Here is a 19,445-nt window from a genome sequence, read left to right as displayed (position 1 = left end):
AAAACAATGCCAGGTACTCCTAAAAAAAACTTAGAGAAACTGTCTTCTTAGCACTAAATATGTCAGAATAATTTCAAACCCACTTAAATACTTTTAACAGTGCTGGTTTACAAGGGGAAATAGCAAGGCTATTAAGCTAGAACAGATCCCTTCCTTCATAAACCTTTAAACACTCCAGTTTTTAAAAGATGGAGTTAGTGTCTTAGAGAAACCAAAATGATAAAATATAGTTAAAAATCTGGATGTTTCCCTTTTCACACTTCTGCAATTAAGAGGGTTTGCAGAGACTGAAGACTGGTTGAATAAATTATGGTATATTCATAATTTGCAGGGGTAAAAAAGGAATAATATCAAAAAACCTTAGGAGGGGGATCCCTGGGTAGCGCAGCGGTTTGGCGCCTGCCTTTGGCCCACAGCGCAATCCTGGAGACCCGGGATCGAGTCCCACGTCGGGCTCCTGGTGCATGGAGCCTGCTTTTCCCTCTGCCTAGGTCTCTGCCTCTCTCTCTCTCTCTGTGTGTGTGACTATCATAAATAAAAAAATTTAAAAACCTTAGGAGGATATACCCTAAAGGTAAGAACTACTACATTAAAAAAAAAAAAAAAAAAAGAACGCTCCAAAAGTTGTTTTCACTTTTTTTTTAATTGGCATATGGACAAAACATAAAATGCTGATTAAAGATAAAATACCCATATATTATTTTTATATATATAAATATGTAGTACCACCATCACATATGTCTAAAGTCAAGCTGGTTTCTAAACCAAAAATAAAAGAGAATCCTTGCTCTCCAAATCTGCTGTTACAAGTAGAGAAACCCAAGGGGTTTCACCAACAATGGCATTCACTGATTTGATAGTAATTTCTAAATTTTAGTAATATCAAAGAATTTATAGAAAGTAATAAGTGATAGCCAAAAATTCAGAACAAACGCCTAACACAGTTAAGTACAAACTTTATTAACCATAACTATTAAAGAATATGACACTTTCTGGAGAACTGAGCACTAGCCATTAAAGGCTGGTTCACCTAATTTATGAAATCACTAAATTGACTTCAAAATTAACTTCGAAAAACCCGAGTTAAGATCTGAGTTAATTATTAACACTCCTGTGAAAACAATTTTCAAAAATTGAAAGACTGTTTGAAAAACTGCAATTAAATATTAATACCTTAAAATAAATTTTATCCCTGATAAGTAACATATGCTTTTTACAGAAAATAAAAGGTAGTAAATTAAATCCTTACCATTAAAACCATAATCCTAGAATGAACTAGTATTCCGATATAATTTCTTTCAGGTTTGTGTATGTAAATACGTACATGGATGAGAGAGAGAAGTACACCAAACTTTACTGTATGAAATTAGAAATACACTATTTTCAGTTAACATTTTATTTTCCTTTATTTAATATTTTCCAAAAACAGGCTATTTATTGGTCACGATACTTTCTGAACTTCTGAAAGAAATTCTATTGTTGTGACAAGTAGCACTTAATTCTTTTCTGTAACCTTTTAAGAACCAAAGCATGCCACTCTGAAACAAATATTCAATAAAATGTCAAACATAAAAATTCTTTTAAAAACACTTAATAGAAACTGACTTCTTGAATCAGGCATGCAAAAATGGCTCGATCTATTAAAAAGATACTGACATTAGATCCCATGAGTTCTTTCTGAGATGTTCACTACCACACACAATCAAAAATTGCCTGTTATTCTAATGTAATCTTTCTTAAGGGAATCCTTTATTTTCTTTATAGATACTGGTAAAGAAATCAGAAATCTAAAAATCTAAAAGCATCATTAAAAATTAGCCAGATCATAATGGCTCCACTAGATTCATAATGAAAAAATCTATATCAACCCCCAAACGTGAACTTTATAGTATTCAGTTTACAAAGCACTTTATATTATCTCACTGGAACCTCACAATAATCCTATGAGAAAGGGAATCCAGTTTTTACAGATTAAGTGAAGCCTCAGAACTAAGTTGCAAGATCATAACTAAAATCTTTAACTCCTATTTTTTCATGCAATATTCTAGATATAAAATGTAAATGTCATAGCTTTGGTTTTTCTAATTATAAAAAGTAACAAATATTCATTATCACACCCCCCCCCCAATAAAGAAAAATCACCTTCATGACACATAGAAGAGTTGTTTTCTATAATCTTAACATAAAGGGAAAACTACCATTATTTTTCTACATATATACCCACATATCTCATTTGGAATTATTTTGTTAGTGACTGACAATATAGAAATCCACTTTCGTATCTAAGAATACAGGGACTACACTGGTAACTTAATATAAGAGGGAGTACATGTCATTCTATGCTTTCCTCAGTTTAAATGTCAATCTGCTAATCTCTTCTAGTATACAGATGGATCCACTTGGGCAACTCTTTTTTTTTTTTTTTTGGGGGGCAACTCTTTTCTACCATTAGTTTTGTCTCTTCACATCTCAGAAAATCTGTAGGTCCTAATTCTGAAGGTACCACAAGTGTGGCTGGGCAGTATTACTAGAAATTAAAATGCCAAAATGTGGCACCTCAAGGTAACTGTTAAATAACCAGAAAGAATAAACAGGCAATTAGAAACATTATTTGATATCACAGAGGGTGACACAAATTTCCCTGCCACTTGAAAGGATTGCTAAACATCATGATTCCATACATGAAAAAAAAATGGAAGCTCAACTCGCTAACAACACACAATTCCAAGGACAGATTACCATGAGAACCATGCATTAACAACTTCATATAGCAATGATTTAAGCTACTGTTTCCAGAAAAACAACTTTTTGATAAACAGGATGCATATAACTGTACGTATTTTTATATGTATTTTTTTTAAAGCACTGCATACATAAATGGGTTTTGAGAGATCACACTGAATTTATAGTAAATGATGCCTCCCTGAGAAGTGCTTTGGTGGGCCTGCTTGTCTTGCTACCCTCAATAAACGTAATTAGTCAAAGAGAAACCACCTGATCAGAGCTGGAATAAAGAAATCTGTCCTAAAAAAAAAAAAAAAAAGAAAAAGAAATCTGTCCTGAGATTGTTTTTAAAACTAGAAATTAAAAAAGTAGTGTATGTTGATAAAACTCAAATGCTGATAGCATATTTACTGCCTTAGTAAGAAAGCACAAGCATGGAAACCAAATAAAGCCAATGTAACAGAAGACCTCAGGACCAAGAAGTAAAAACAGTACTGAAGACATTCACTGCTTAGATGCAATTGTTCTGAGGCATAACTGCATTCTTGACCTCCCTGCCACTAGGTTGTTCACTTCCATGAAGCATACAGGCCAAAATATGTCTTGTCTCTGCCTAAAATGGGTTTCCAAAATCTTTGATTAAGCATACCTAAACTATTTGGTCAAATGCCTTAAAATGCCAAATTCCTTAAAGTCTTTACCAAGTAACAAAAAAGCATATATAGCATGTTACCTTTTTTTTTTAAGGTTTTATTTTACAGAGAGAGAGAGAGAGCGCGCGCGCCCGCAGGAGAGGGAGAAGCAGGTCCCCACTGAGCAGAGAACCAGCATGGGGCCCTTGATCCCTAGATGCCAGGATCACGACCCCAAGGGTCACAACCTCAGCAAAAGGCAAATGCTTAACAGACTATGCCACTCAGGTGCCCTACCATGGTTACCTTTTGTATAAAAAAATGAAAATAAAAAAACACATGTATCTGCTTACAGTTACAAAAACTACAGGTAGGATAACACAGAAAACAAGATGATTACCTATATGAAATAATAAAAAGGACTGAAAAAAATTGGGAATATTTCATGGAGTATATGAAATATACATGGAGTATATCCTATTATATAGCTTTGACTTTTAGAAGCATATTAACAACCAACATTTTTTTATTTTTATTATTTTTTTCATTTTTTTAAGTTAAATCAAGGATGGAAGGAGGTAAGAAAAATCTAAAACTGAAAGCAAATTCAATCATTTTGCAAACGCATACTATAACCCATTTAAAAAATTCAAGTAATTTATGAACCCACTATTTGATATATATATCCTCAGTTTTAGAGGAGCTAGGAAAAAGGGGGAGAATTACAAATAAATTCTTACTTTTTAGTAGTTTGTTTTGGGGAGTTCTGTAATGATATGAATTCTTAAATTACTTTAGATATGTTCCAGGATTAAGCAAACAAGTAAATGTTTTGATAGTGCTGGGAACCAAGGCTTTCAATGTCCAATACAAGATATACAAATATGAAATGAAAAAAAGAAAAAACTGGACAATAAATTATAAACCACTGAAAAAAATCAAGAGTCTGTAACTCCAATCATTGCAAATGTAGAGGAACTGCTGACTTGAAAAATCATCATTTTGCAACTGTAATAGTAAAGACTGGTTCAGACAAAGAATCTTCTGTGCGTGTTAAATCTAGAGGGAAATTTTGATAAGTAGGACATCTGCATAGTCTTAGAATGTCTCTTCTTAAATCAATTAGTTCGGAGATGGGGGGTGGTGGGGGCATCAAACATATCCGTGGCAGACAGATGGATATCATATACCTCCAGATTTGATACAATGGGGACAAAGGATCGCTTACGTGACTTTTCTGACCAGGGACACATAATCTGAATCTAATCAAGAGGAAACATCACAGAAATCCAAATGAGAAATGTTCTATTACAAAAAAAAAAAAAAGGTAAAAAGAACAGAGAAAGAAAGCAGGCCATATTTTTCAGAAATGTCAACTTCACTAAAGATAAAGAAAGGCTATAAGGAAATGCCCCAGAGTAAAAAAAACTAAAGGACATGACAATTATATGCAATTACCTGACCCTAGACTGATCCTGTTCTGGAAAAACAACAACTGCTATAAAGAACATTGGTGGATCAATTGACAAACCAGAAAATGGCAGATTAAAGAATTGTATCACTATTAAATTTACTTAATAACTATGTAGTTATTTTACTATAACTACAAAAGAAAATACCCTGTTTTTAAGGAAATAAACTAAGGTAAAGGAGTACAATATATGCAACTTACTCTCAAACAGTTGGGGGGGCGGATAAATCACGTGTATATGCATACAAGAATAGAAGAGGGGAGGGAGGAAGGGAGAGGGTATTCCTGTCAGAGATTTAATTCACTCAAAAATTAATAATCCAACCTTTTAAGTACGAGATTAACTCCTTAATTATATACTAAGTAAAAAAAAAAAAAAAGAGGTTATAAGTATGGCCACATGCAGAAAACATGCAACACGACAAAAGAGCATCAGCTCTACACACATTTTTGTTTTTCAAAAAGCAAGCAAAAAAAAAAGTGAGCATCATGCTCACTCCCTATTGACTGTTAGCCCATTATGCAATTCATAATAATCTCATCTTTGGGGACATTTCAACTAATCTGAAGATATCCACCCTGCTAGGAGGGGTGCCAGTGAATTACTTCATTCAAAATTGGTTAACTCCCATAAGTAAAATTTAACACTAATGTAGCATAGTGTTTCTTAAGAACTTAGTTCTTAGATTTAGTGTATTAATTCTGGTCCTGCTGAGTGCTAAAAATGTGACCTTCAACAGGCTGGTTAACCCAAGCCTCAGTTTCATCACGTCAATACCCACTTCAGAATGGTGATGTGACCATTAAAATTATACCTCCCATAGTGCCTGGGTGACTTAGTTAAGCGGCCAGCTCTTGGCTGGCTCCTGATTTTGACTCAGGTCATGATCTCAGGGTCCTGGGATCAAGGCCACATCAGGCTCTGCACTCAGCACGGAGTCTGCCTGAGATTCTTTCCCTCTCCCTCTGCCCCTCCCCACCCCAAAATAAATAAATCTTAAAAAAAAAATTATACCTCCTGATTCACACAGCAGCTGCTCAAAAGGCATTAAGATAGTAAACAAAATGCTTTAAGACGTAGATAGATACTTGTTTCTTTTATTAAAATTTAGGTGATTTCTGAAAATTTCAATATAGTAGTTGTATACATGTATTACATAAACACACTGTAAGTGTGGTATATGAGACACAATTGGGGAAATTTGGATACTGGCATAAGGAATTATTATTTTAGGAGTGATACACGTTTTTCTCTAAATATTGTAGAGAAAATCTGAACTATACACTGATGAGTAATAAGGGATTTGCTTAAAAATAATAGGGTGGAAGGCAGAGACATGACTGACCATTAGCTTGCAATTATTGAAACTGGGTGACAGGTACACAGATGAATCATCGCATAATTCTCTCTGCCCTTGTATATGCTTAAAATTTTCCATAATAAAAAGTTTTCTAAAGAAATGAACACATTCAAAGAAAATAAAGTTGACAACATTCACTCAACAGTAGAACAACAAAAATTAGTTGAAAGTTTAACAAATTAAAATTGTGGAAATAAGGTAAGAAAAAAAAAGTGTAAAACCTTAAAAGACCGGAACAATAATTATTTCGGTATTTAAAGGGATTCAAGAGTTGAAAATAATCCAAAATATATATGTGCCCAACGTAACCACGAAGAAAATATCAAAATATGTGTGCCTTAAAACTAAAACTCTCTTGTATTCCCTGAACTCTTTTCTCTGGACAAAATCCTTGCTCTTGACCCTCACTGATCATTATTATAGCTGTTTTATTTCTGCATCTCATTTTCTTCCTTTCCATTATTCTCTTATCTTCCATATACCTGTTTTCACTTTCATTCTAAGCCACAAATTTCAGACTACAGTAAATAAAGTTGAATAAGAGAGTAAGTAAAGTTGAATACAAATGGGGCTTATTGGGTTTAGCTACAAATAGAACTATTTTCAAAATTTGGAGGAGGTCTAAACCACCACATACCAACATTCAGTGGCTCTTCTTTCCTTGCAAAATAGATCAATGTTACTGGGTACCCATACTGGAAGCACTGATTCCTTTCCTTGCAAAATAGATCAATGTTACTGGGTATCCATACTGGAAGCACTGATTCCAGTATACAAAGCATCTTATCTGATTAGTATATAAAGCATCTTATGAAGAATTTGGACAGATTTATCCAAACTTTGTCCAGTATACATTAAGTCACAATAGGAAGAGCACAATTTGGACTCCAAGGGCTGGGGTTCCTACCCAGGCTCTGGCAACTACCAGCTGAGTTCATTTACTCAACACATGAACCTGGAATACATACCAGGCAATGGCACAGATACAAAGATGAACATAACAATCATATAAATAAGTTACATTTTATTTTGGTAAGTGCTACAAGTGAGGAACATATAAAATTTATAAATACACCAAATATTTCAATGAAATATTAAATGATTTTTCAGCTCCAAAATTCTATCAATTCTATCTTTTAAGCCTCTTTTAACTAAAAGGGAATATTCACAAGAGACGATCTTCTATCAAAAGATGCTGCCTAAAACTTAAATATTTGTAATAAAAGTAATAACTAACGTTAAAGCACCTATTATGTGCCAATGGATAGGGGATTTCCATTCATTGTCTCTCAATTCTCACAACAATCCCAAATAGGAAGTAGGTATTAGCACCATTTTACACATAAGGAAACAAAAGTTCAGTAAGACTAAAGGAACTTGCCCAAAATCTTAGACATACAGTAAAGAAAAAACCAGATTTGAATCCAGATCTTCTGATCCCAAAGCCTATTCACTAAATTATTTGTCTCGCATTTTCTTTCACTACATAAAAAAAAAAATTTCCAGAGATCACCTTCTTTAGAGCATCTAAGAAAAAAATCTTTAGGACAGCCATGAATAACAAAGTGATCTCTGATTGTAATGTGTTTTTTAAACAAGAGTATGTTATATACACCCTCCAAGACAAAAAAAGATTACAAGACTAAAATATAACCAATATTCAAGGTAATGAATATGTGACAAGAATATTCTGAAAACTAGTTAATAGAAACCAATGAGGTTTTGTGACTTCTTCCAACTGTTTTAGCTTTCCCCTTACTAGATGGCAACAATCAAGCAGAGAATGGCCCACTATATTTCACTGTATTAACATGTTAGATTCTACATAATAATTTGAAAGTATTTACAGAGTATGGGGAAATAAAATGCATACGAAGTACTGTCAAATTAAAAAAAAAACATAAACTAAGTCTAGAATGTCTAATAAAATTAAAGCTATGTTGAAATACTGTAAACTATGCATTTTTCTGTATAGACCTCATTAAGCATTTTTTTGGAAATTGATTTTTCCAATTTATCAATATTAATCACAAATCTGAATCAGCAAATATCCCCAACAAATAAGTCAACCCTTTACAACAGATGAGGGAGAATTAAAAACGAAGGAATTTTTTTGTGCACAATTCCAAAGCCGGTTAGGTAAAGAATTTAAATCAACTTTCAGTTGCCGGATCCTGGTAACAAGCTTTTCTTCAAAAAGTGTTCAGATTAAAATAGGGTCCCCCCCCCCAAAAGAAAATTCCTCCTTAGAGTAAAATTTAAGAAAAATTAGCTCGAGGCAGCCGTCATTGTCTAGTTCGATTGAAGATTTTGTACTAACAGAAGTTCCCCCCCATTCGCAATTATCTCAACAAAAGGCCGGTTTCAAACGTCCCCAAGGATGGAACAGGATGGTACACGGCCCCCCCCTTAACAGGACGGGGCTCAGCCTAGAAATCACACACAAACCACTAACGACCCGTATTCGCGATTCCTCGGAGACATTTGTACCAGAACGGTTTATGAGCCTTCCGTATCCCGCACAGAGGTGACATTTTCTTTGCTTTCCAGCCGGCAAAACAGCAGGCACAGGCGACAGGGACGAGCAGAAGCCGCAGGATCTAACATGCCCCTTCCCCAGCCCCAGACACAAACATGCTCTTCTCTCCACGCTCGTGGCACGGCGCCGCTCGCCAGAGGGCTCAGCTCGAGCTCCGCCGTCCGCCGCCTCGCTTCAAGGCCTGACGGGAACGGTTCCTCCCTCCCCGGCGCTCCCGCACCGCCGCTTCCTCCGGCTGTCAGGCCTGGCTCGGCCTCGGCAGGCCCGGCCCCGATGGGGAAGGGGCCGCCACGGCGCTGCCCAAGGGCCGTTCTCGCTCCTCCGCCCGTGCAACGGCGTCAGGCGGCTCTTCCGGAAGCAAGGTCCCAGCGCGGGCGCCCGACCCGGCCCTCCAGGCAGCCAAGTGAACCGACGCGGCAGCGGGGCAGCCGAGCTTCCCTTCCCATCCCGGGGGTCCCCCAACCTCCTCCCGCCCCCGCCGCCTGCCCGCCGCCATTTTGTGCGCAGCCGCTGCGACACAGATACAATAGTCGGCCCGGACCGCACAGGAGAGGCTCAGGAGCCCCACGCTATGGGCTCCCGCCTTGCAGCCCCCTACTCCCCCCAAGGCAGCGGTCCTACCTATGCCTACCCGACTAACAGCCGGATCCCATTTGCGCCCCACACAGTTTAGCACTCAGCCTCCAGTCTCGACGCCGAAGAAGCTACCGCCTCCAGGGAGCTGCACGCATGCGCGCCTGTCGAGCCTTTGCGAGCCCTCATCCGCTCCCGGCGCCTGCGTACCGCCGGCCCCGCGCTCGCCCCGAGGCGCGAGAGAGCAGCCGGAGGAGCCTGGGCCCGAAAGGGAGCGCTAGCGCGCGGGGCGTCCCGGGAGCCGCGTCGGCGCCTCTGCCTGCTCTGCTCCGGACCCGTCCAAATCTTGCGCAACCTGGAAGACTTGTGTGGTCTCGCCTCCGTGAAGTCCCCCTGCCCGTTTCTGCCTTCGGTAACCCCTCGCACTGGATATCATAATGCTCTGTATGGTTAGGATTTTGCCTGCCATTAGGCTCTCGCCTTTTACCTATTTTTGCATGCCTCTGAGCAGTGACGTGATGTGTATCACAGCCCCTGAATATGTCAGGAAATTAGAATCCAGTTGAAGTTTATTGTTTATTAAGCTAAAAATCTGGGCAGCCCCGGTGGCGCAGGGGTTTAGCGCCGCCTGCAGCCCGGGGTGTGATCCTGGAGACCCGGAATCTGGGTCCCACGGCGGACTCCCTGCGTGGAGCCTGCTTCTCCCTCTGCCTGTGTCCCTGCCTCTCTCTCTCTCTCTGAATAAATAAATAAATCTTAAAAAATAAATAAATAAATAATCTTTTCATGTGTCATTTCACAATCAAAATACCCACATGTGTGGTAGATACTTGACACCTTCATTTTATTGATGGAAAATTTTGGGTTGAGAGAACTTGAGTCACTTAAGGTTACTCTACTACACCAGCATATAAGCTCAATCATTGGGCAAAATCGGGTGAAACTCACAAGTCTTGCCTGTGGATGCCACACAAATCACACACCGCCTGCCTGAAGTCTCATGCACCACTTTTACCTAGCACCCAAGCAAATGTGTCTTTCTCTTTTTCTTCCTTTCTTTTTCCTTCTTTTCCAGAGATGTATTTCTTTTAGTCATGTTAAAATAAACAGAAAAAGCTCAAAGAAAAGTCTTCTTATAAAATGTATCTTACCAGATTTTCATTTCAAACTAAAAATCCTGCAGAGGCAGCAAGCCAAAAACAACACAGAAAAAGCCAACAAGCCAACTCCACATAACCAATGTTAAAGCTTGAAGTGTTTCCTTCCATACATTTCCTTTTTTTTCCCTTGTTTTGGGTTTTTTTTTGTTTCTTTTGTTCTTTAAAGATTTTATTTATTTATTTGACAGAGAGCACAAGCAGGGGGAGTGGCAGGCAGAGGGAGAGGGAGAAGCAGGCTCCCCATTGAGCAGGGAGTCCCACATAGGGCTTGACCCAGGATCATGACCTGAGCCTCCCAGGCACCCCGTACATTTCTTTTTTTTTTTTTACTCCCATATATTTCTATATAGTCATACAAACATACATAAACATGTTATTTGCATGCAATGGGAAATATTCTTTTTTCTTTTTTGTCAAAAACTTACACATTAGCCTATTTCCCTTTATGATTACTGATATTTCTCCCAGTAAACCATATAGATCCACTTTCTTAAATAGTTGTGCAATATTTCATAGCATGGTTCCATCAGTTATTTAATCTGTTCTTGACACTGATGTTGTTTTCAGTCTTTTTTGATACTATAAACATAGCTCACATATAAACAGCCTTACCAACTGATATTTTTATTTCTAAAGGCTAGAATCCCAATAGTTATTTTACATTAAAGATGTATATATAGATAGATTAGATGGATAGATAGATTTAATTCTGCTACATATTGTCAGAATCCTTTTTGAAAAGCTTATCCAGATTCCCACTTGCACTAAATGCATAGGAGAATGACCATTTCTTCCCAACCTCACTTCTTTTTCTAAACTCTGAAATGACTTAAATATCATTGGACATGTCTGTAATTTAAAAGGTGGCATAATTAGAGGCACGTGGCTGGCTCAGTCAGTAGAGAATGTGACTCTTGATCTTGAGGTCATTAGTTTGAGCCTCACATTGGGGGTAGAGTTTATTTAATTTAAAAAAGCTTTTGAATTGGTATAATTAACCTTTGAAATATCTCACCTGATGCTTTTTCTGGGAATGGCTCTTGAACAACTTTCTTTAGATGTTTTTATGATATATAATTGGATTAGAATTTTTCTCTCCCCCCTGCAATCATTTTTGTAACTTAATTCTCCTAGAAAAACCACCATTTTGGGATCCCTGGGTGGCGCAGCGGTTTAGTGCCTGCCTCTGGCCCAGGGCGCGATCCTGGAGACCCGGGATCGAATCCCACATCGGGCTCCTGGTGCATGGAGCCTGCTTCTCCTGCTTCTCTGCCTCTCTCTCTCTCTCTCTGTGTGACTATCATAAATAAATAAAAATTTTTAAAAAAAGAAATTTCTAAAAAAAAAAAAAGAAAGAAAAACCACCACTTTGGGGCACCTGGGTGGCTCAATGGTTGAATGTCTGCTTTTGGCTCAAGTCGTGATCCCCAGGTCCTAAGATCAAGTCCTGCATCAGGCTTCCCACAGGGAGCCTCCTTCTCCCTCTGCCTGTGTTTCTGCCTCCCTCTCTCTCTCTCTCTCTCTCTCTGTCTCTCATGAATAAATAAATAAAATCTTTAAAAGAAAAAAAAAAGAAAAACAACCATTTCATCTGGGTTTGTTTGTTTATTTATTTATTTATTTGAGATAGAGAGAGTGCTCACATGGAGAGAAAGATTAGCAGAAAAGGGAGAGAGAGATCCAAGCCGACTCCACACTGAGCATGGAGCCCCCGGTGGGGCTCAATCCCATGACCCTGAGATCACAACCTCGATATCACAACCTGAGCTGAAACCAAGAGTTGGATGCTCAACTGACTGCACCACTCAAGTGCCACTCATCTGGGTTTTCAAACTCATTTCCCTAGAGTTGGGCAAACTAACCTCATAAATTCTTTTTACTTTTATGCTGTCCCTTATATGGTTTGATTTATTTCTACAGCACTTATCACCTTCTGACATACCATATAATTTATTTCTTATTGTTTCTTATCTCTCTCCACTAGAACATAAGCTCCATGATATTAGGGATTTTGCCTCTTTTCTTCACTGCTTTATCTCCAATACTTAGGATGATACTTGGCACACAGTAGGAAAATCAGTGTATATATTTTTTATTTTTTAAAAAATATTTTATTTATTCATTCATGAGAGACACAGCGGGGGAGAGGGGGGCAAAGACTCAGGCAGAGGGAGAAGCAGGCTCCATGCAGGGAGCCCGACGTGGGACTTGATCCCGGGACTCCAGGATCACGCCCTGGGCTGAGGGCAGGGGCTAAACCGCTGAGCCACCCAGGGATCCCAATCAGTGTATATTTTATCCAAAAAAATGAATGACCCTGATGGATAAAAAAGTATATGTGCGTGCATGTGTGTGTCTGTGTGTGTGTGTGTGTGTGTATGAAATTGTGGAGCCTCATTTCATATCTACTGGCCATGTGCATTTCCTCCTCCAAAAATCCTTTTAATATTCTTTGCTTATATTTCTAATAAGCAGATTATCTCTTTCTTATTAGGAGATAATTCTTAGTGTAAGGAATATTAACCCTTTGTCAAAATATTGCATTTGGTTTTGCCCCATTCATATTTTCTTTTGCCATTATAAATTTTAAATGTAATCAAATTTGTCAATCTTTTCCCTTGTGACTTGAGTATTCTTTTTGTCTAAGAAGTCTCACCCCACCCCCATGAAGCATACACACCTAGGAATTATACAAAAATTCTCCTAAACTTGCTAAATTTTTGTTTATAATTTCAAATTTTTATTTTTTACAGTTAGACATATTTAATCTAAAATTTACTTTTAGGGCACCTGGCTGGCTCAGTTGGAAGAGCATGGGACTCTTAATCTAGAGGTTATAAGTTCAAGCCCCACACTGGGTGTAGAGATTACTTAATTGAATAATAAGTAAATAAACTTAAATAAAATAAAATTTATTCTTTTTGTGATATGAAGCAAAGATCTAACTCTGTTTTCTTCCAAATATATTAAATCAATCATGAAGTTTCCATGTGTTAGAAAAAACATGCTTTCCCCTCCTTCATTGAAATAGCCCTTCCCTTTAAAAAACAAACAACAAAGAAATAAGTCCCCATACATAAAATGGATTTATGGACCTTCTAGTCTGTGTTACTTATACATTTGTCTACGTATAGGCCAGTACCATTTATTCATTCATTAACTGACCCACTAAGTATTTGAGGGCCTACTTTGTTGCAGGAACTCATCTGGCACCAAAGAGTCAGTGGCAAACCAAAGGCACCAATAACTCATGCCTCATGGAAGACAATACACAAGTAAATATATAGTATATCAAATGGTAAGTGCTATGGGAAAAAACAAGCAAGATCAGGAGAGGGAATAAAGAGGTAACAGAGGTTGCATTTTAAACAGGATGGTATTCAAAAAAGGTATAACTAAGGGATGTCTAGCTGATTTACTCAGTAGAACATCCAACTATTGACCTCAGGGTCATGGATTCAAGCCCCATGTTGGTGCAGAGATTACTTTAAAAATAAATAAATAGATAAACTTCTTTAAAAAAATAAAGGCATGACTATCTATGAAGGCAGCGTGTCAGCAGAAACCTGACTGAAGTGTATGAATAAGCCGCAGAGAAATCTGGGAGGAAGAGTATTCCAGGAAGAGCGGAACATAAAATACAAAAATTCCAAGGTGAAAGCCAGCTTGTCATACTTGAGAAACTACAAAAATGCCAAAGAAGCTGTAACAGCATGAGTAAGAAGGGACACAGCAGATGAGGTGGTAGAGAAGTGGGCTATATTAGTCTGCTATGGTTGCCATTAGCAAAATATCACTGGATGGGTGGCCTAAACAACAGGGATTTATTCTCTCACAGTTTCAAGTTTAGAAACTGATTGGGGAGTCTAGAAGTCTAGATTGGGGTATAGATATGTTTGGTTTCTCCTCAGGCTTCTCTCCTTGGTTTGCAATTGGCCACCTTCTTTCTGTGTCCACACATGGGCTTTTCCCTATGCACACGCATCCCTATTGTCTCTAAACCCTTCTTATAAGGACACCTGTCATATTGGATTAGGGCCCACCCACATGACTCCACTTAACTGTAATCACCCTTTAAGGTCCTACCTCCAAATATAGTGCTACTCTGAGGCATACTGGCGGTGAAGACTTCAACATATGAATTTGGGAGGAACAATTCAGTCCGTAACAAAGACCATTTTATTTTTTATTTTTTAAATATTTTATTTATTTATTTATTCATGAGAGACACAGAGAGAGAGAGGTAGAGACATGGGCAGAGGGAGAAGCAGGCTCCATGCAGGGAGCCTGACATGGGACTCATTCCGGGTCTCCAGGATCACACCCTGGGCTGAAGGCGGTGCTAAACCGCTGAGCCACCGGGGCTGCCCACAAAGACCACTTTAAAGCCTTTTGGGTTGTGTTGTGAATGAGATGGGAATATTTTGAACAAATGAGTGACATAAATTGACATTCTAAATATTGGAGGACAGAGTAGTCAACAAAAGTCAAGAATCTGCTTTCACAGAGTTTATACTTTAGTGGAAAAAACAATACACAAAAGAATATATAATGTGGTAAAATAAATTAAGGGAAATAAAGTGAGTAAGGGAAAAATGATGAAGCAGGGGCTGGGTAATGCCTTAGAGAAGATAGTCAGGGAAATCTTCTCTGGTAAGATGACAGTGGAACATAGATATAAAGGAAGAGAGAGGGAATATCACATTGATATCTGGAAGAAAAGCTTTCCAACAGAGGACACCAAGCAAGTACAAAGGCCTTGGGACTGGAGCACATTGGGTATGTTTAAGAAATAATTAGGCAGCCAGCACAGTTGAGGTGAAATGATATAGAAGAAGGACAGATAAGGATAGAGAAGTACAAGGGATCAGATCATGCAAATCTTTATAAGCCACTTGTGGCTATACAGAACATTAGATACATCCTGGATTAGGAATCACAAGAATTTCCTTTCTAGCTCCTGTCCTGATAATGACCTCACTGGATTTCAGTTTTCATATTGTAACAAGAGGGAGAGGGAGTGCCCGGGTGGCTCGGATGGTTAAGCATCTGCCTTCAGCTCAGGTCGTGATCCCTGGGTCCTGGGATTGATCCCCACATCAAGCCCCACATTGGGCTCCCAGCTCAGAAGGGAGTCTGCTTCTTCCTCTTCCTCTGCCTTTCTACCTCCCTCCTCATGCTCTCTCTCTCTCTCTCTCTTGCTCTCTCTGAAATGAACAAATAAAATCTTTCATAAAATGAGGGTGGGGGGGGGCGAGGAAGGGACTAGATTATCTTGCCCATAAAATGTGAGTCTGGAAATCTCCTATAAACTGAAAGATGCTCATGAATATTTATGGAATTCCCAAGAAAAAAATTTTTTTTCAAGATTTTTATTTATTTATTTGAGAGAGAGCAAGAGAAAGCATGAGGGGGGTGTAAGGGGCAGAGAGAGGAGAAGTAGACTCTCCACTGAGTAGAGAGCTGATGTGGGGCTCAATCCCAGGATCCTGAGATCATGACCTGAGCTGAGACAGACGCTTAACCATCTGAGGCTGATTCAGGTGTCCCATCCCCCCTTTTTTTATTTTAGAATCTACCATATCCACACTACTCCACATTTTTATATTTTTTAGCCACCTTGGACCACTTGCAGAAATTCACATTCCCACCTAAAAATGTCAATATTCTTGATGGAAATAAAAGTCATCTTACTCTGCCTACTCTTCTGACTATCACTCTTGTCCACAATCCTCCTCCCCATTTTTTTTTTTACTCCATCTCAATACTTTAATTCCTCCCCATTTTTTAACAACTCTGTTTTCTGATTGGCCAGACAAGTACTGAGCAGCTCTGTTCACAGCTCAGCTCCTGCCTGCTCAGCACAGTTCAATGCCTGAAAGGATTAGAAAAAAGAAGACTCATCACAAACCTTTTCCTGTGATTTGTGAATATACATGGGGCTTTGTCCCAATGGCACAAGGAATCTCATTACCATTTCATCTCAAGTGCAAGTGTTGTAGAAAATAGGAGCTGGGAGTAATAATTGCCCTTCATATGTCTTTAGAATGTGATGATTGGGATAGATACAGGGCCATCATGAAAGTTTGAGAAATCCCATAGTCATATTATGCCCCGCTAATAAACATGAACATCAACAAGACTTGATTCTTATTGATCCTTGAATTTTGCCTCATGGTGCCAGACTATAAGCATGTATCATATAGAGAGTTCAGAAAAACTCAAAAGAACAAGCGGTTATTTTTCTCAGTTTTTATCAAAGCTAGTGCAATGGTAACTAGAAATCAGTTTGTCTCTTCTTGTTAAGGTGGTTTCTAAATATGTCCATAGATTCTTTGATGTAATTCACTTCACAAGGTAGAGCCTAATTCCACACTTACTGAATGCAGGTGGGACTTGGCATATTGTTTCTAATGAATAGAATGTGGTAGAAGGGATGCTGTGTGATTTCTAAGGTTAAGTGATAACAAGGATAGCTTCTACCTGACTTTCTCTTCTTTTATTGGATTACTTACACTAGTAAAAGGTTCATGAGAACATCCAGCCTGTTAATAACCCCAAAAGGGAAAGAATTTTAAATATTAACCAAAGCAGACAGCATAACAGAGAGATCAGGAAAAGAGACTGTCAAAGAGAGTCCTGCTAAAACACTGCCATCCCAGAGTAATTTGTGTGCATCCAAGACTACAGTCTTTAAGGAGCAAGAACAGAGGCTGCACAATGAAGGGGCAATAAACTTCACTAAAATAATTCAGGTAAATTACTAAATAAATAAATAAGCAAACAACAACAAAAACAAGTCCCAGAAGAAAGGGATAATCAAGATCTAGATTTGCCACAATATATAACCTAAAATGTCCAGTTTTCAACAAAAAAATACAAGACACACAAAGAAATAAGAATGCATGACTCATACACAAGGAAAAAAAGACAACAGAAACTGCCTGTGAGAAGGTCCAGATATTGGATTTAACATAATAATATGTTTCATAATAATTATTAGAAATATATTGGGAGAACTAAAAGGAACTATGCTAAAAGATGTAAGTAAATGTATTGACATGTTGCAACAAATAGAGAATGTCAATAAAAATAGAGGAATAATTTTTTTAAAGAACCACATGGACATTATGGAAGTAAAAAGTACAATAACTGAAATGACAAGTTCATTAGAAGGATTCAACAGTTGATTTGAACTGGCAGAAAAAAGAATCAGCTAAAACAGGGACTAATGTGGGTCTTCCATAAAAACAAAGGGCTGTAATGCAATCTTAAGAAAGTGGGGGATACTCTTCACTTTATATCATTTTGGCTTAATAAATATTTCATAGGACTGTTCTATTTTCAGATAATGGGAGGAAACTTGTACATTCCCATGACTCCAACACTATATGTTTTGAAGTCACAGTAAAATCAAAGAATTACATTAATAATTAATATGAATGACAACATTTCAAGAAGTAATTTCTGTTACATGGAAAACAAAATTAAGAAAGCAACCATCAAACAAAAGCATCAGACAAGGCAAGTCCAAGGATAGCGTATGAGAACAGCTGATGATCCTGTGAGGGATTTCTGGCCTAACCAATGAGAAGTCTGCCAAAGACTAGTTCAATACCAGCACCAGAAACTACCATTCCTGTTGTTGAAGCACCTGCACCAATAAAATTGGTAGCAGTATAAATGTCTCTGCTGATTGCACTGGTCTGAAACTCCCACTGGATTAGCTAAATCACACCATTCTGTGTCCCATTAACTACTATAGAGCCCTCTTCTATCAAGATGACACTGATGTGGCAATGGATGGCAATGCAATTCTGGATCCAGTTTGCATCAGAGCAGGGAGGCAGGAACCCTTGGCACAGATAAACATCTTATACTCTTTGGGTGCAGCACAGCAAGAAGACTTGGGCAACAAACAACATAAGGTCCTCTCCCACTTCCTCTCTTCTGGGAAGGTAGTGGGCTGTGACTACAACAGAGATCAAAGGGGTGGGTTCTCTTTCATTTTTGAAGGTTAGTTCTACCAGACATATAATTCTTGGTTGACGCTTTTTTTTTTCTCCCTGTAGCACTTTAAATATGTCATTCCATTGTCTTCTGGCTAACATGATTTCCAGAGAGAAATTGGTTGTCACTGTTACTGGGGCTCTCTTGTAAAAGATAAGTCCCTTCTCCCTTGCTGCCTTTATCTTCTAATAATTTGACTATATTGTGGCTGCATGTGGATCTCTTTGAATTTATCCTGCTTGGATAAGCTTAACTTTGAGTTCACTGAACTTTGTGGATGTGTAGTTTCATGTATTTCACCAAATTGGAAAGTCGTTGTATATTATTTCCTTAGAAAGTCTTTCTTCCCTGTATTCTCTCTCCTCTCCCTCTGGGACTCCCATTATACATATGTTGGTATGTGTGATGATGTCCCACATATCTTTTAGGCTTTGTTCATTTTTCTTCATTCTTTTTTCTTTGTGCTCCTCAGACTGGATAATCTCCATTAACTATTTTCTCTTTTAAATATTTAATTTATTTATTTGAGAAACAGAGAGCACAAGAAGGGGGAGCGGAGCAGCAGAGGGAGAAGGAGAAACAGGCTCCCTCCTGAGCAAGGAGTCCAAAGTGAGGCTCAACCCCAGGACCCTGAGTTCATGACGTGAGCCAAAGGCAGACACTTAACTGACTGAGCCACTCAGGTGCCCCTCAATTAACTATGTTCAAGTGTGCTGATTCTTTCTTCTCCTTGCTGAAATCTGCTATTACACACCTTGTTTTAGTTTCTTCCTAATCACCCCACTAGTGAGAGTGGGACTCTCACTCTAGGATTATTCGCATGGGTGAACACACAACACCCAGCACAAATGATAGGAGATTGCTAGCATTTTGTTGTCACATATACTTATAATCTGGGGGAAGAGGACATCACACATCACAGAAGGCCTTGTGAGAGTCATACTCATAAACAGAGTGAACAATGACATATGGGAA

The 19,445-nt window shown here is 38.3% G+C and overlaps 1 protein-coding gene and 1 pseudogene across 50 annotated transcripts in view; both read right to left on the bottom strand.

The window, feature by feature from the left end:
- ZNF638 (zinc finger protein 638) overlaps nucleotides 1-19,445 on the bottom strand; it is a 140,840-nt gene that overhangs the window by 70,004 nt on the left and 51,391 nt on the right. For 13 of the 50 annotated variants that reach the window (XR_012003082.1, XR_012003083.1, XM_025994586.2 and 10 more), the window contains exon 1: nucleotides 9,349-9,711. The exons of 2 other annotated variants lie outside the window; for them this stretch is intronic. The gene's annotated coding sequence lies outside the window, so the exon portion shown is untranslated. Of the gene's footprint in view, nucleotides 1-9,348; nucleotides 9,854-19,445 lie in introns of those variants that run through there. 35 more of the 50 variants (XR_012003085.1, XM_072766861.1, XM_072766879.1 and 32 more) reach the window with 8 other exon arrangements.
- LOC112916823 (ATP synthase F(0) complex subunit C3, mitochondrial pseudogene) lies at nucleotides 17,931-18,333 on the bottom strand (annotated as a pseudogene).

Source organism: Vulpes vulpes, chromosome 8 (genome assembly GCF_048418805.1).
Source record: "Vulpes vulpes isolate BD-2025 chromosome 8, VulVul3, whole genome shotgun sequence".
In the NCBI taxonomy this organism is placed as follows: Eukaryota; Metazoa; Chordata; class Mammalia; order Carnivora; family Canidae; genus Vulpes; species Vulpes vulpes.
Note: the sequence above shows the minus strand (reverse complement) of the source record. Positions and strands in the feature narration are given on the sequence as shown.